Here is a 15,301-nt window from a genome sequence, read left to right as displayed (position 1 = left end):
TTGTTCCCATATGTGAAAATTAATGGGACAGATGCTAGCTGCAAGGTTCACTGAAATTCAATATGAAAGGTCTGATTTTAGCTTTCATAGCAGGGAGAACAGAGGGGTCCTACAATGTACCAACTGAAATTATTAGGGAAAAACACATGGCTTGCTCCATCTTTATGTTCATACACATGATTTATAGTAGATTGCTTTAAGATGCGGAGAGTTTTCTATCTCTAAGCCATTTCTCACTCTCTGGGATAGCCTCTGCAGTCCAGTATCTAGTGAGAACATTATTAAAAGAAGCTGCTAATCTAGGTGTTGTCAGAGGGTAAACCTTGCTTAAACCAGAAGAGGCAAACTTAAAAAGGAAAATTTACCAACACATGTAGTTAATCAATTAAGGGACTTTCTATTAAGTCTGTGTTTTCCATTGTGTACTGAGTTGGATGCTATGGATAAATGTAGCTCTGGGCTCGAGCTTCCTGGCTGGAGGAAGCACTTAACTTCTGTTGATGTGGACAACAAGATAGCAGTAATATGGTTTGCTTATATATACATATACAATATATAAACTATAAACTCTTCTTTACAGTAATATGTATTAGAATACAATTACCAGAAGAAAATGAAGCTACTTGGAACAAGATGGTCAGACAATGATTTTGGAAAGAGGTTATCAACTTATTTATATTCCTAAAGTAGCCAGCATTTAACTTCTATTCAACTAAACTTTTCAACAACTGAAATAATTATGCACAAGAAAAAAAGTATCTACATTGGGTATAATTGGTTTGAGTGGACTGAGCCAAGTCATTGCATATTTAGTTTCACAGGTAAGTAGAGAATAGACTATCTGTAATAGTAACAGTAAGAATGCATTCCTGAGTTAAAATAAGTCTCTCAAAAGACAATGCACATCAAACAATCAGAACATGTATACAGACAAGTATAAGAGTAGCTGATCCTATGCAGAATGTTTATGAAATAATAATCTGTCAAAAAGTCAGATTATAACCACATAAACTCAACTGCTAAGAACAAGTATCCAACTTAGGGAGACCTGGGAATCCTTTGTCTACAGTTAATCAACTATTATGATAGGCATCCTTCCTAATTTACCTTTTCTAGCCTGAGACTATGTATCTTCAATATGAAGTAATGTTTGTCATGAATAGGCCTTTAAATTTTGACACCAGTCAAGGGCAGAGTAGAGAGAGGTGAGATATTCCAAGGTTCCCCATAGTCTCTTTGTCTCTCATCAGGGTTCCTGGAGATGCCCATGTTAAAGAACTCAGAGAGTGATTTTATATGTAGACATCATTGGAAGAGCAAGTCTCTGAAATCTTTGTGAACCATATTATGTAGGAACAATACAAAGACTATCTCCACTACCAATTGTGAGTGGCGCAGTGGTAGACATGTCATATACATGGTTCTGCAGGAGAAAAATGGAGAATCATTCAGGTATATAGGGAGACTTTTTATAGATAGTCATAGAACTGAAATGTCTCTATTTGTTGACAGCATAAACCTGTATAAAGAACTATAGAAAACCCCACCAAAATTGCCTAAATCTAACACTACTTTCAGCCAAGTAACAGGGTACAAAATAAGCACACAAAAATTAATAGTCTCTTATATTTTGATTAGAAATAATTTAGCAATTAATAATCCCATTCATGATATCTTCAAAAAAAACTGAGGAATAAATTCCTCTAATTAAATTTTTAAAACACCAAAGAAGATAGTAGAAAAGGGAAAGATTACTTATGCTCATGGATTAATAGAATTAATATTATAAAAATGTTTGTGTCACCAAAAGAGGAGAGGAAGACATGGGGGAGCCATTATAGGTTTAAAGAGAAATCAGGCACTAAGGAAATGTCTGGAGAGCTACAAAGATGACACCAACTAACAAGCTAATGAACAGAGGAGAGGCTACATTAAATGCCCACCCCTGATAATGAGATTGATGACTACCTTATATGCCATCCTGGAGCCTTCATCCAATAGCTGATGGAAGTAGAAGCAGATATCCACAGCTAAACACTGAACTGAACTGGAACCAGTTGCAGAGAGGGAGGAGTGATGAGCAAAGGAGTCGAGACCAGGCTAGTGAAACCCACAGAAACAGCTGACCTGAACAAGAGGGAGCTCATGGACTCCAGACTGATAGCTGGGAAACCAGCATAGGACTGATCCAGACCCCATGAATATGGGTGTCAGTGAGGAGGCCTCGGAAATCTATGGGGCCTCTTGTAGTGGATCGGTACTTATCCCTAGCTTAGGAATGGACTTTGGGAGCCCACTCCACATAGAGGGATACTCCTTCAGCCTAGACACATGGGGGCAGGCTTAGGCCCTGACCCAAATAATATGACAGACTTTGAAAATCCCTCATGGAAGGCTTCACCCTCTCTGGGGAGCAGAAGGAGGATAGGATAATGGGTCAGTGGGGGGCAGGGTAGGGGGCAAGTGAGACAGAACTGGCATTGACATGTAAAACAATCTTGTTTCTAATTTAAATAAAAAATGGAAGAAAAAAAAGAAAAAATGTGAAGTAACACATAAATGCAGACCCATCAGAATAACACCTGCCTTCTCAATGGAGACTCTGAAGGCCAGAAGGTCCTGGACAGATATTATGCAGACTCTAAGAGATCATGGATGCCAACCAGGCTTCTATACCCAACAAAGCTTTCAATTACCATAGATGGAGAAAACAAGATATTCCATGTCCAAACCAGATTTAAACAATACCTATCCACAAAACCAGCCCCCTACAGAAAGCACCAGAAGGAAACTCCAACCCAAGGAGGTTAGAGGTACCCAGGAAAGCATAGGCAATAAATAATCCCATACCAGCAAATCTTAAAGAAAGGAAACATATACATACACACTACCACCACCACCACCACCACCAAAAAAGGAATCAACAGTAACTGGTCATTTACATCCATTAATACCAATGTACTAATCTCACCTATATAGACACGGGCTAACAGAATGGATACTTAAATAGGATCCATCATTCTGTTGCATACAAGAAACCCACTTCAATTCCAAAGACAGACATTCCCTCAGAGTAAAGGGATGGGAAAAGACTTTCCAATCAAATGGACTTAAGAAGCAAGCTGGTATAGCTATCCTAATATCTAACAAAATAGAGTTCAAACTAAAGGTAATCAAAAGAGATGATGAAGGCCATTTCATATTCATTACAGGAAAAATTCAGCAAGAAGTCTCAATCCTGAATATATATATGCCCTAAATACAAGGACATCTACATGTGTAAAAGAAACATTACTAAAGCTTAAATTACTCAAAAAAAGAGCTGGACAATGGTGACACACTCCTTTAATTCCAGCACTCTGGAGGCAGAGGCAGGTGGATTTCTGTGAGTTCAAGGCCAGTGTGGTCTACAAAGCTACACAGAGAAACCCTATCTCAAAAAATCACAAAAAGCTTAAATAGCACATCAAACCCCACACAATAATAGTGGGAGACTTTAACACCCAACTCTCACAAGTGAACAGGTCCATCAGTTAGAAAACAAAGAAATAAGGGATCTAACAGATGTTATGACTTCCTTTATATTTTAACAGCACCAGCAGTACAATACAAACTTTCTAAGTTCCCCCACTGACTTTGAATAATAGAAGAATGCCATGGATGGAAAATACATAACCTCCATCATGAGAACAGGGTACCTGAGGTTGAGTATGTGTGGCTATATTATATATTTACAGTTAATCTGAGAACTGGGGAAGTCAGTCCTGTATGTATTCACATTAGAAGGTAATGTATTAACCAGCATATGAGACTACATGGTATAAATACTGAGGACAGCTTCTGATTGACTTCAAGGTGAACAAAATATTCCAAGGTTAAAGTGAGAGCCTGGTTAAGGTCTCGGGTGGAGTACAATCAGACTCAGCCACCTAAGAAGAGTGTTGTTTTACATGCTGATTTTATTTCACTTGGGAGGAATTTTAATGTTCATATTTAATTCCAGTAAAAGTGGGGGTGCTGAATGACAATAACAATTTCTTTCCTCACAGATGACTTATTTGACAGCCTACACCAAAGCCATATCCACCAATGTACTGCTATTTTCCTGACTAGGGTTTAACTTTTTGGCTTTGACACCATATTTGCAACAGAATCATTACAAATTGTGCCAAATTATTTTGTTCATCACCTTGATACTAAATTTGACATTCAGTTTTTCCCTAAAATTATGTATAACTCCATTTGTACCACAAGGCCCTTTCTATACCACATGGCATTTCTAGTTTACTCTGCTTGCAGTGATGCTCAAAACACTTGGTTTTGGAGGGTCCCATCCACAAAACTACTTTGTCATTCTTGAATGTTCTTCACTCTGCCTTGGGAACTTGATCCCATCTGGTAGTTCCTGGAGCCCAGCTGTCTGGCCTCTTCTCCAGGCACCCTCTGGAGAGGCCCCCCAATTTCATCCCTGCAGTTTCCCAAGGAGTACCCAACCACCCATGTTTCACTAATGAGAGCCCTGGGCACAGTAAATGAGAATGACCAGCTGTAGGCAGAGCCAGGCAGGAAGCCGAAAGTTTCCTACCAAGCATTTTTACATTTTAGACACACTGGCATTTTGCCAACCTCAAATACATTTCCTGTTTTTATTTTGTGACTGACTGGAATATAAAATATAATTTGGGTTTAAACAGCTGAAAAGAAGTAGAGAGGTACTTTGTGACATAAAGAGCCTTGCTCAAAATTAAGAGAAAGAAAATTTTTTTCTGATAATAACCTGTGACTCAAATTCAGCAGGTTTGGTCAGCTTATACAGCTCTTCTTCCTTTTCCCATCATAGATAACTTTGCAATTGCACAACTATGTAATGCAACCAGAAACCTATTCCTTTGAGAAACAAAAGAAGCTCATGCACCAGACAAGAAAGAAGAAAAAAATCATTTACTTTTCATTTGATTTCCAGCTGACATCATTTGGCACTTTCTCCTTCTGATGGATATATTTGGTTTGAATCAAGGCAAAAGAAGAAAGGGTCACTAAATGCACACCAAAGACCTCTGGGTAAAAAGTAGGAAGGAATTGTGAAGAAGGGATGGAAAGATAATGAATAAAACTTAAAATATAGCTTGTAAAATGATGAGACTAAAGCATTTAATTTACAATATCAATAAATTTATGGTGAGCACAAAGTAATTATCATAGATGTTGAAATAGCATATTATTACATTCAAATTAATTCCATAATAAAAACACATGTAAGTATTAGCATTCTATTTCAAGGGAAAAGCTAGACTTTTTCTTTTGGTTTTTGATAAAGAACAACAACAACACGTCTAAAACCTTTTATGATAATTCTGATTAATTTTAATTTAAAATTTTTCATGCAATATAGTTTAATCATATTCTTTCCTCTCCTACATCCTTCCCACCTCCTCTACCCATCAAAATTAATGTTCTGTATCTCTTTCTCTTAAAAACTGAAATAAAATAATTTTTTAAAAATCAGGAAAAAAACCTGATCTGGAGAGTGGTTGATATACCCAGTGACATTCTATTGGAGAAAACTCACTTTCCCCTTTCTCATCAGCTAGCAATTGCCTATAGGTTAGGAATGAATTTGGTGTTCACTTTCCCTTCTCAGTGCTGGAATTTTGTCTTGTTTGAACCTGTATAAGTCTTGTGCATGCCCCTGTCACAATCTCTGTGGGTTTAGATGTGTATCAGTCCTGTAATGTCTGGAAGAATGTTTCCTTGAAATCTTCTACCACCTCTGGATCTGACAATATCTCCTCCTGACTTCCTGTTCTCCAAAATCTATTAGCCTTGAGGAGAGTGGTTTGATAAAGATCTATCATCTGGGGAAGATATTTTAACTAGTTCTGAAGAAGAAAAGCTTTTATTCATTTTCATGGGAACTCATGTCAATAGAAGTTGCTTGGGAAATAGATACGCTTTACCTATATCTTTTAAGGAATTAAGGAAGTAAGCATGGTGAAATTATCTGAAAAGTAAATCTAATAATGGTAGATTTATCCTAAAATATATCAAAATATACTTTAATATAAAATTATTGAGACAAGTGGTACTACCAATAACAGGCAATTCCAGGGGAAACTCTACAAAGTTAGATATAGATACAACAAAAAAAATGAAATGCTGCATATGATAAAAATAAAATTCCAAAGTAAGTGTAGAAAAGTAATTATTTAATACATCACATTAAATAATATTTAATATCTTTAGTAAAACTTCCAACTCAGTTAAAATAACTTATTTTATACTATGGAAATGTGGAAGATCTGTTAAAATTCTACTGAAAGCTAGAATCTACAAAAGAAAAAATCGGCACAACTGTATTTCTTTATGTCATTTACCACTAAATGGAATATGAATAGACAGACAATACAGAGATAATGTTGATTTTTGTCTTACACTTAAAAATCCTATAAGAAACATAACTATTACAAAAAAGCTTCTATGAACATAGTTGAACAAGTGTTCTTGTGGTAAGATGGAATATCTTTTGAGTATATGCTCAGGAGTGATATAGCTGCGTTTTGAGATAGATTGATTTCCAATATTCTGAGAAACCTCTATATTGATTTCCAAAGTGATTGTACTAGTTTGCACTCCCATCAGCAATGGAGGAGTATTCCCCTTACCCGACATCCTCGTCAGCATGAGTAGTCACTTGTGTTTTATATTTTAGCCATTCTGACAGTATAAGATGGAATCTCAGAGTCGTTTTGCTCTTCATTTCCCTGATGGCTGAGAATGTTGAACATTTCTTTAAGTGCTTCTCTATCATTTGAGATTCCTCTATTGAGAATTCTGTTTAGATCTGCACTCCACTTTTTAATTGGACTATTTGGTTTGTTGATGTCTAGTTTAATGGGTTCTTTATATATTTAGGATATCAGTCCTCTGTCTGATGTCAGGTGGGTGAAAAATCTTTTCCAATCTGCTGTTTTGTCATGTTGACAGTGTTCTTTGCCTTGCAAAGTTTTTCAGTTTCGTGTGGTCCCATTTATTAGTTGTTGATCTTAGTGTTTGCACTATTGGTGTTCTGTTCAAGAAGTTCTCTCCTGTGTCAATGTATTCAAGGTTATCCCCGCCTTCTCTTCTATAAGGTTCTATCTGGTTTTATGTTGAGGTCTCTGACCAATTAGACTTAAGTTTTGTGCAGGGCTATAGATATGAATCTACTTGCATTGTTCTACACGCCAACATTTATTTAGACCAGCACCATTTTTGAAGATGTAAAGAATTGTGTTGGGATCTTGTTGGGGATTGCATTGAATCTTTAGATTGCTTATGGTAAATCAGCCATTTTTACTGTTAATCCTACTAATCCATGTGCATGATATTTCTTCGCATCTTTTCATGAGGATCACCCTAGCAAAAACTCCTGGAATAGAGGGTACAGAACCTGAACCACCCATCTTCTGTAACCAGGCAAGGATTCCAGTGGAAAATTGGGACACCAACCCAGCCACAAAACTATTTGTTCTGCCTGCAAGATGTGCTGAGGTAAAGGTGGTGCAAAACTTGTGAAAGTGCCAACTAATGACTGTTCCAACTTGAGACCCATGCCATGAGAAGGAGCCCATGCCTGACATGGCCTGCAAGACCAGGATTCAGAAAATGGGTATCACAGAGACCTATGATAGAACCAAGCATGACCAGAAAAACATCAATGAAATTATTCCTAATGATACTCTCCTATCCTCATAGACCATCAGAGAGGCTTCATCTAGCAACTGATGGTAGCTGATGCAAAGACCCACAGCCCAACATTAGGCATAACTTGGGGAATCCTGGGGAAAGGGGAAGGAAAGATTGTAGAAGCCAGAGGTATCAAGGACCCCACAAGAATACAGCTCTCAGAATCATCTAACCATATATCATAGGGGGCTCACAGAGATTGAACTGATAATTAGGGAGCCTGTATCAGTCTGACCTACGTCCTCTACATTATGTGTTATGGTTTTCTAGACTGGTGCTGTTTCGAGACTACTAATAGTAGGACCAGGGACTGTCTCTGACTCTGTTGCCTGATTTGAGGACCCTTTTCCTCCTGAGTTGCCCCATGCAACCTAAATATGAGGTAATGGACCTAGTCTTATTTTAACTTGATATGCCATGTTTGATTGTTATCCCTGGGAGGCCTGCTCTTTACTAAAGGAAAAGGAGGAGGAGTGGATATGGCAGAGGAAAACTGGGGGTGGGGGGATTGGGAGGACAGGAAGGAGGGGAAGCTTTGATCTGGATGTAATAGGTAAGAGAAGAATAAATTAAAAGAAAAAACAACAACAAAGAAACATAACTGATAGAAAATTGGCAAAGCATGCACATGTATGTCACATAAAACAAGACACAAATTGTGCTTACATATATGAAAGGGCCTAGATGCTTTCAAAGTTTGAAATACAAATGTTTGAGTTACAATCAAGTTTTTTTCACCTATAAGAATGGTAAGGCAGGCCTCGCATTGGTGGTACACGCCTTTAATCCCAGCACTCGGGAGGCAGAGGCAGGTGGATCTCTGAGTTCGAGGCCAGCCTGGTCTCCAGAGTGAGTGCCAGGACAGGCTCCAAAGCTACACAGAGAAACACTGTCTGGAAAAAAAACAAAGAATGGTAAGGTTCTATCAATCTGAACATATACTGAGTGGGTACAATATAGAGATTCCATATTGCTAGCTACAAAATAATATAGTCATTACAGGAAACAATTTACAATGTAATTAAAGTGAAAAATTCACATACATCATTTAATCAGAGTTCTTACATTTCTAGAATTTGTTTAGCAATGTATTTATGCACATAACAATGGAGTACTACTCAGCAGAAAAAAACAATGGAATCTTGAAGTTTGCAGGAAAATGGATGGAACTAGAAGAAACCATCCTGAGTGAGGTAACCCAGTCACAAAAAGACAAACGTGGTATGTACTCACTCATATGTGGATTTTAGACATAGATTAAAGGATTACCAGCTTACAATCCACACTGCCAGAGAAGCTAATAAACAAGGATGACCCTAAGAGAGACATACATGGTCCCATGGAGAACAGGAAAGGGACAAGATCTCCTGAGCAAATTGAGATCATGGGGGGAGGGGAGAGGGAACTAGGAGAATAAGAAGGGGAAAAGAGGAGGAGTGAGGAAGACATGATGGGTCAGGGAGATTGAGTTGGGGAAAGAACAGAAGAGAACAAGATAAGAGATAATATAATAGAAGGAGACATTTTAGGTTTAAAGAGAAATCAGGCACTAGGGAAATGTCTGGAGAGCTACAAAGAAGACACCAACTAACAATCTAAGCAACAGAGGAGAGGCTACCTTAAATACCCTCTTCTGTTACTGAGATTGATGACTACTTCATATGCCATCATATAGCATTCATCCAGCAGCTGGTGGAAGTAGAAGCAGACCCCACAGCTAAACCTTGAACTGAACTGAAATCCAGTTGCAGAGAAGGAGGACTGATGAGCATAGGGGTCCATAGCAGGTTGCTGAAACCCACAGAAACAGCTGACCTGAACAAGGCAGAGCTCCTGGTCCCCAAACTGATAGCTGAGAAACCAACATGGGACTGATCAGACCCCCGAATGTTGGTGTCAGTGAGGAGTCCTTGGAAATCTATGGGGCCTCTTGTAGTGGATCAGTAACTAGCATAGGAATGAACTTTGGGAGCCCATCCCACATGGAGGGATACTCTCTGAGCCTAGACACAAGGGGGTGGGCCTAGGCCCTATCCCAAAGAATATGACAGACTTTGAAGATCCCCTATGGAAGGCCTCACCCTCCCTGGGGAGCAGAAAGGGTATGGGATAGGTAGGTAGGTAGTTGGGGGGGTAGGGAAGGAGGGGAAGGAGAGGGACCTGGGATTGACATGTAAAATAATTTTCTTTCTAATTAAAATAAAAAATTAAAGAAAAAAAGAAAGAAAAAGACTTTTCACACCAGCATTGTTTGTTTGTTAGTATGTCTGGAACGGTATTATTGTTTATTTGTTAAGACAAAGTCTTCCTCCAGGTTATCCTCAAACTCATGAGCTGACTGCCTCTTGCTTCTGAAGGCTTGGCTTCCTAGGACCATTGACCACACCCAGATCAGCATTGCTTTAGGATAAAACACTGGAAAGAACTTAAATGTCTCTTACTGGAGACATATTAATATAGTAATAAAGTGAGGTTGATGTGTAAGTATTCGCAATACATGTATGAAGAATCATGAATATATGCTATTATTTGTTTCAGGATAGGAGACTGCATTGCATGCTCAGGTCTACACATCTGTAAAGCTAAGCAATGAAACTATTACCATTTCGTTGGAGAGGGTAACCAATGACAAAGTAACAGAGATGGGGCAAAATTTTTACTCACACTATGTGTAAGCATGTCAATACATGGTTTATTTAATATTTATAAAATTTCAACTGGGATGATACAAATCACTTTGTAATTAAGACTTACTCTCCATTATCTTTGTAAATATAAGCATATTGTCAACTAAATAATCTAAAATATTTGTAAATATTTTCAACTACAGTGGAAGAAACAGTAGAGGCCAGGGTTCTAGATTTCATTTACTAGTTCCCACCTGATGGGCCCATAACCACCCATAGCAGTGTTTCTCAACCTTCCTAACGCTGTGACCCTTTAATACAGTTCATGCTGTGGTGACCCACAGCCATAAAATTATTTAATTTTTTCATTCCATAATAGTAATTTTGTTACTCTTATGAATCATAATGTAAATATTTAATATGCAAATGGTCTCAGGTGACACCTGTAAAAAAGTTGTTTGACCCTTAACGGGGTCATGCCTCACAGGTTGAGAACAACTGCCCTAGAACTAAATGAGTGTTTCCCTTGCCTTTCATGAACTTAAGGTCCCATTCCATGCTAAAAATCTAGAATTGTGCTGTCCAATAATGTAGCTGAAATTGCTGTGGATATTTAAATTTGAGTCTCAGTTTAACTTTGCTTAAAGTTTTTGGTTTCAGGATCACAACTACATCCCATGGTGGTCAAATAGGGTGGTAGATATGCATTGGGTAACAAGGACACAGAACACTTTAGGAAAGAAAATACCATTGCCCAGTGCAGTTCTAGGCTCTCTAGATGGAGAGATTTTAACATATAGCACTGTTTGATATAAGAGTGTTAACACAGAAGAGAAGGACATCTGACCTCTTCATTGTACATGTTTATATTTATAAATGTACTTTAAATGCTATCAAGGACAAAGATAATGGGGGGAAATGCTATTAAAAGGTAACAGGCAGCCTTAGGGGTTTGTGAAGAGAAGGCCACAAACTAAGCCTCGTGATTTTGATGAATCTGAATCCACTTATGCACTCACCTGGGCCTAATAATCCAAGCTGTGAAATCCCATTATTATCCATCATTATTATCTCCAAAATAGCAAACACCTTCTAGAGTGTGGCCATTTCCTGTTCCCTTTGAGCTCACTAGATATAATGAGGCTGGACACTAGTCTTGTCTAGGACACAGGTACACTGACGACAAATTCTCAGACTAGCTAACAAGCAACTTCATCTTCAAAGGCTGTTCTTTTAGAAGTGACTCAGTGCTACAGGCTGTGTTCTATTTTTATATAAGCAATGAGCATTAGCAGAGGTCCCTAAAGCTAGGCAAATGGTCTGATTTCTGACTCTGCTGTTTATTAGCGGTGTCACTTTTCAAGTTATGTAGCTGCCATAATATTTTACAAAACATGTTCATAATTCCTATTTAACAGCTTGGTGGTAAATATAAGCAAAGGATTCTGGACATCAGCATCCAGGAAGCACTGATTAAATGTTGCCACAAAAACCCAGCTTCCATTATATGTTTTTACGATGTTCATCTGGAGGCTAAAGAGATGGCTCGGTGATTATGAAGACGGGCTTCTCTTCCACAAGACCCAGGTTTGATACCCACCACCCACATGTCTGCTTATAATTATTAATAACTCCAGTACCAGGGAATCTAACACCCTATTCTGGCCTCCATGAGCATCAGGCAAGTACTTGTGGCACAGACATACATGCATGTAAAAGATTATACTCAAAAATTTTTAAAAAGGTTCATCTGACTTTTGTGGGGTAAATATTTAGTTGCCACCACAACTCTAATATTAATCAACACTAACTTCAAATGTTTTACAATGTAGAAAACTAAGTTGCCCTAAACAATGTCATTTTCTAGGCAAAGAAGAAAACAAGTTAGGTTTGCAGCTACACAGTCCAGGAATGAATCTGGCACAAACAATGGCATGGAGAGGAAGACAACGGACATTTAGCCACAGAACACCAGAATGACCATGGACCTGAGCACTCTCTGTTGATGGTTTACATGTGTAGCATTTTCAACAGATTAGTTGCTTGCTTTAGGCCAGAAGGCTGAACACACACACACACACACACCCTCACCTTGTCATTTTTCATTAAAACAAAACCCAGGGAGTATGTATTTCACACATGCATGACTATGTATATGACTGTGTATGATAGGGAGAGGGAAGGAAATGAGAGGAGAAAGAGGGAGGAGAAAACGGGAAAGAGGAGAGGAGAGGGAAATTGATTTTCTCCTTCCAGTTCTTTATATCACTGAATAGCTTGACCAAGACAGGTTTACCACATAGACCTTCTGTTTAGCTAACTGGCATCCTTCAGAGGGAGGTGGCAAACAACAGAGTTGCCAAGACCTCATGAGTAATGTCACCAACAGGATGAGTTTAAAAGCCATACTTGTTCATGGCACCTCATATCATGATACATACTAAAAACAGGCAACAGCTTTGAAATTGGCTCAGATTCAAGAACCCACCTGCAAGCCAGCCTTGAAGGGCTTACTTTGACCTGAGCCAAATTGAATCATGCTGGTTGAAAAACTTCTCCCCTTATGACTTGCCAAAATGCTCAGCATTCACGCTGTTTGGACACTCTGCCTTGAAGCATAGAAAAGATTCCATGCCAGTAAAGCCAACCCACTTGGACATACTATGGAATGAGTAAGTAGGCATTTTAACTTGTGCATATTCATTGTACAAAATAATCATGTTTATTAAAAACATGAATGTACATATTTATATACTTGATCATATCCACAGCATTTCCCATCCCATTTCCATCAGTCCCCATCCTTTTCTCAAATAGTCATCCTTATATTATGTCTCTTCAAATAAACAAGAAAACAAAAACAAAAAATTTGTATTGCATATATGAGACAAATGTGATGATTTTTTTCTTTTTGAATCAGGCTGGCTTATTTCATTTAACACAGTGATGTTCACTTCCATACCTTTTCTCTAATATAATAATTTCTTCTTCATGGTTCATTAAATCTCCATTGTATGTATATACCATTACATGAACATGCCTGCAAGCACAAACACACACACACACACACACACACACACACACACACACACACACACACCACATACTTTATCCATTAACTTATTTATTAATGGGCACATAACTGATGGATAACTTGGCTATAGTAAATAGGAAGAATTACATATTTACATGAGATCATAAGTACTGCTCACAAAAATCCCAAGATAATCAAGGTAGCACATGAACTCATGCTGTACACTCACAGACACTTAAGAGCTCTATTGTTTACCTAACATTAATTCTTTTCTTTTAGTTTTCATTTTAATAAGAGCACTGAATAAATTCCCCCACCCTCAAGGAACAAAGTTTCTATTAGGCCATCCACGGAGCAGTTCCATGAAGAAACCCACAGTTCTGCATCTATATTTATTTTGAAAATTAATTTGCCAAATTGTTCCTTTCATAAATCATAATCCTTCCAGAATCTGAAACTTCTTGGATCTGGGTGACAATTTTCCCTAAGAATCCCATGTGAAAGGTAGGAGTAGCTACCAAAGGGATATTCCTAACAAGCTAGGCTAAACAATGATGCTCAAATAACCAATGGAGAAGAAACCCTCTGATCCAAGTGCATGTATTTGTTGCATATGTCAGCACAGCCTACATATCAGCAAATAACTCAGATTTTATTTAAAAAACCATCACGTCTTCCTTATAATAAAAACCCTCCCTTTCTTGTGTGGTGACTTTCCAAGCAATGATCCTTCTAAAACAGGAACAGATGCCGCACTCATCTTGCTGTGAGCAAACAGCTACTAATGGTAGATGGACATGAAGTTCACTGAGGATATTAGCCATTGTTAGAGGTTATTGATGTGCTGTGGCTTTACCAAGGTGGGTTCTATGACTGGTAACCTGTTCTAAAAACCATACGGCTCTTAGGTTCTAAGTCCCAAAAAATGCTCATTCACAAATGGATCTCCTTTAAATATATGTAAGAGAAAAACTGATCCCTAGGTAAAGTTAAGAAAGTGAGCTGGGTGGTTGTGATTTTAAAAAAAGAGTTATAAAAACAACACGAAGCTTTAACTGAATTGTTCACCTGTGGGGCAAAGGCGAGGCTTAGCTGTAATGATGAGAGCCAATTCAAAGGCATCTCCCTTGTACACACTGGAATTTTTACTCTGGAAGGTAGTCATAAAGTTGAGTACTAAACTGTATATGAGAGACAGATAAAGGAGAACCTAACAAAGGCCATAAATGACAATCACTCTCCGTCACCAGGAACAGAATCTAGAGCATTCAAGGGCACTCCCATTTTCTACCCTATATGCTAATGAATTCACAGCAAAATCTCACTTGTAAAATGGCTTAAACCTTTAAGCTTAGTTGGATATTCAGTGAATCACATTTGAAGATCCACAGTGATTCTACCCAAAGCTGTTTCCTTGACTGGAATCCAAACATGGGGATTGTCTCAGACTTGCATTTCAGTTAGGACTATCCTGATGGTTGTTCTCCAGGCAGGTATGGGTTAAAAAAGACTGTAGGCAAGGAAAGGACAGGTGTCTTACAAAATAGTAACAGCAGATTCAAAATGTGGTCATTGCCATCCTAAACAAATGATATCTTTTGAAGAATGTAGGTGGCCTCTTGATGACTTCCTCACTAATGCAAGTGTTTGAATAGAGAACTTGAAATGGGCACAGCCGTGGTGTTCTCTGATAAAGAAGACATTAAAACCACTGTATTTTTTTTTTTAGAAGAACCAACTCTTTCTATGGAGAAGCCCAAGATTAACTGCCACAGTTCCAGATGTTTCTTCCTGTCTTTAGCAAACAATGTTTCACATACCATTCCTTTTAGAATGATAAACCAACTGGTCCTTAGAGATCTTATAATTGCCTTACATCTGTCCCACTAAGAACTATTCAAGGCTATGTGATACT

The 15,301-nt window shown here is 38.1% G+C and overlaps 1 protein-coding gene across 2 annotated transcripts in view; it reads right to left on the bottom strand.

Annotated features, from left to right (window-relative positions):
- The window catches only part of Nrg1 (neuregulin 1), a 1,004,076-nt gene that overhangs the window by 805,418 nt on the left and 183,357 nt on the right, over window positions 1-15,301 (bottom strand). The window lies entirely within an intron of this gene.

The sequence above is a fragment of the Cricetulus griseus genome (assembly GCF_003668045.3).
Source record: "Cricetulus griseus strain 17A/GY chromosome 1 unlocalized genomic scaffold, alternate assembly CriGri-PICRH-1.0 chr1_1, whole genome shotgun sequence".
In the NCBI taxonomy this organism is placed as follows: domain Eukaryota; kingdom Metazoa; phylum Chordata; class Mammalia; order Rodentia; family Cricetidae; genus Cricetulus; species Cricetulus griseus.
Note: the sequence above shows the minus strand (reverse complement) of the source record. Positions and strands in the feature narration are given on the sequence as shown.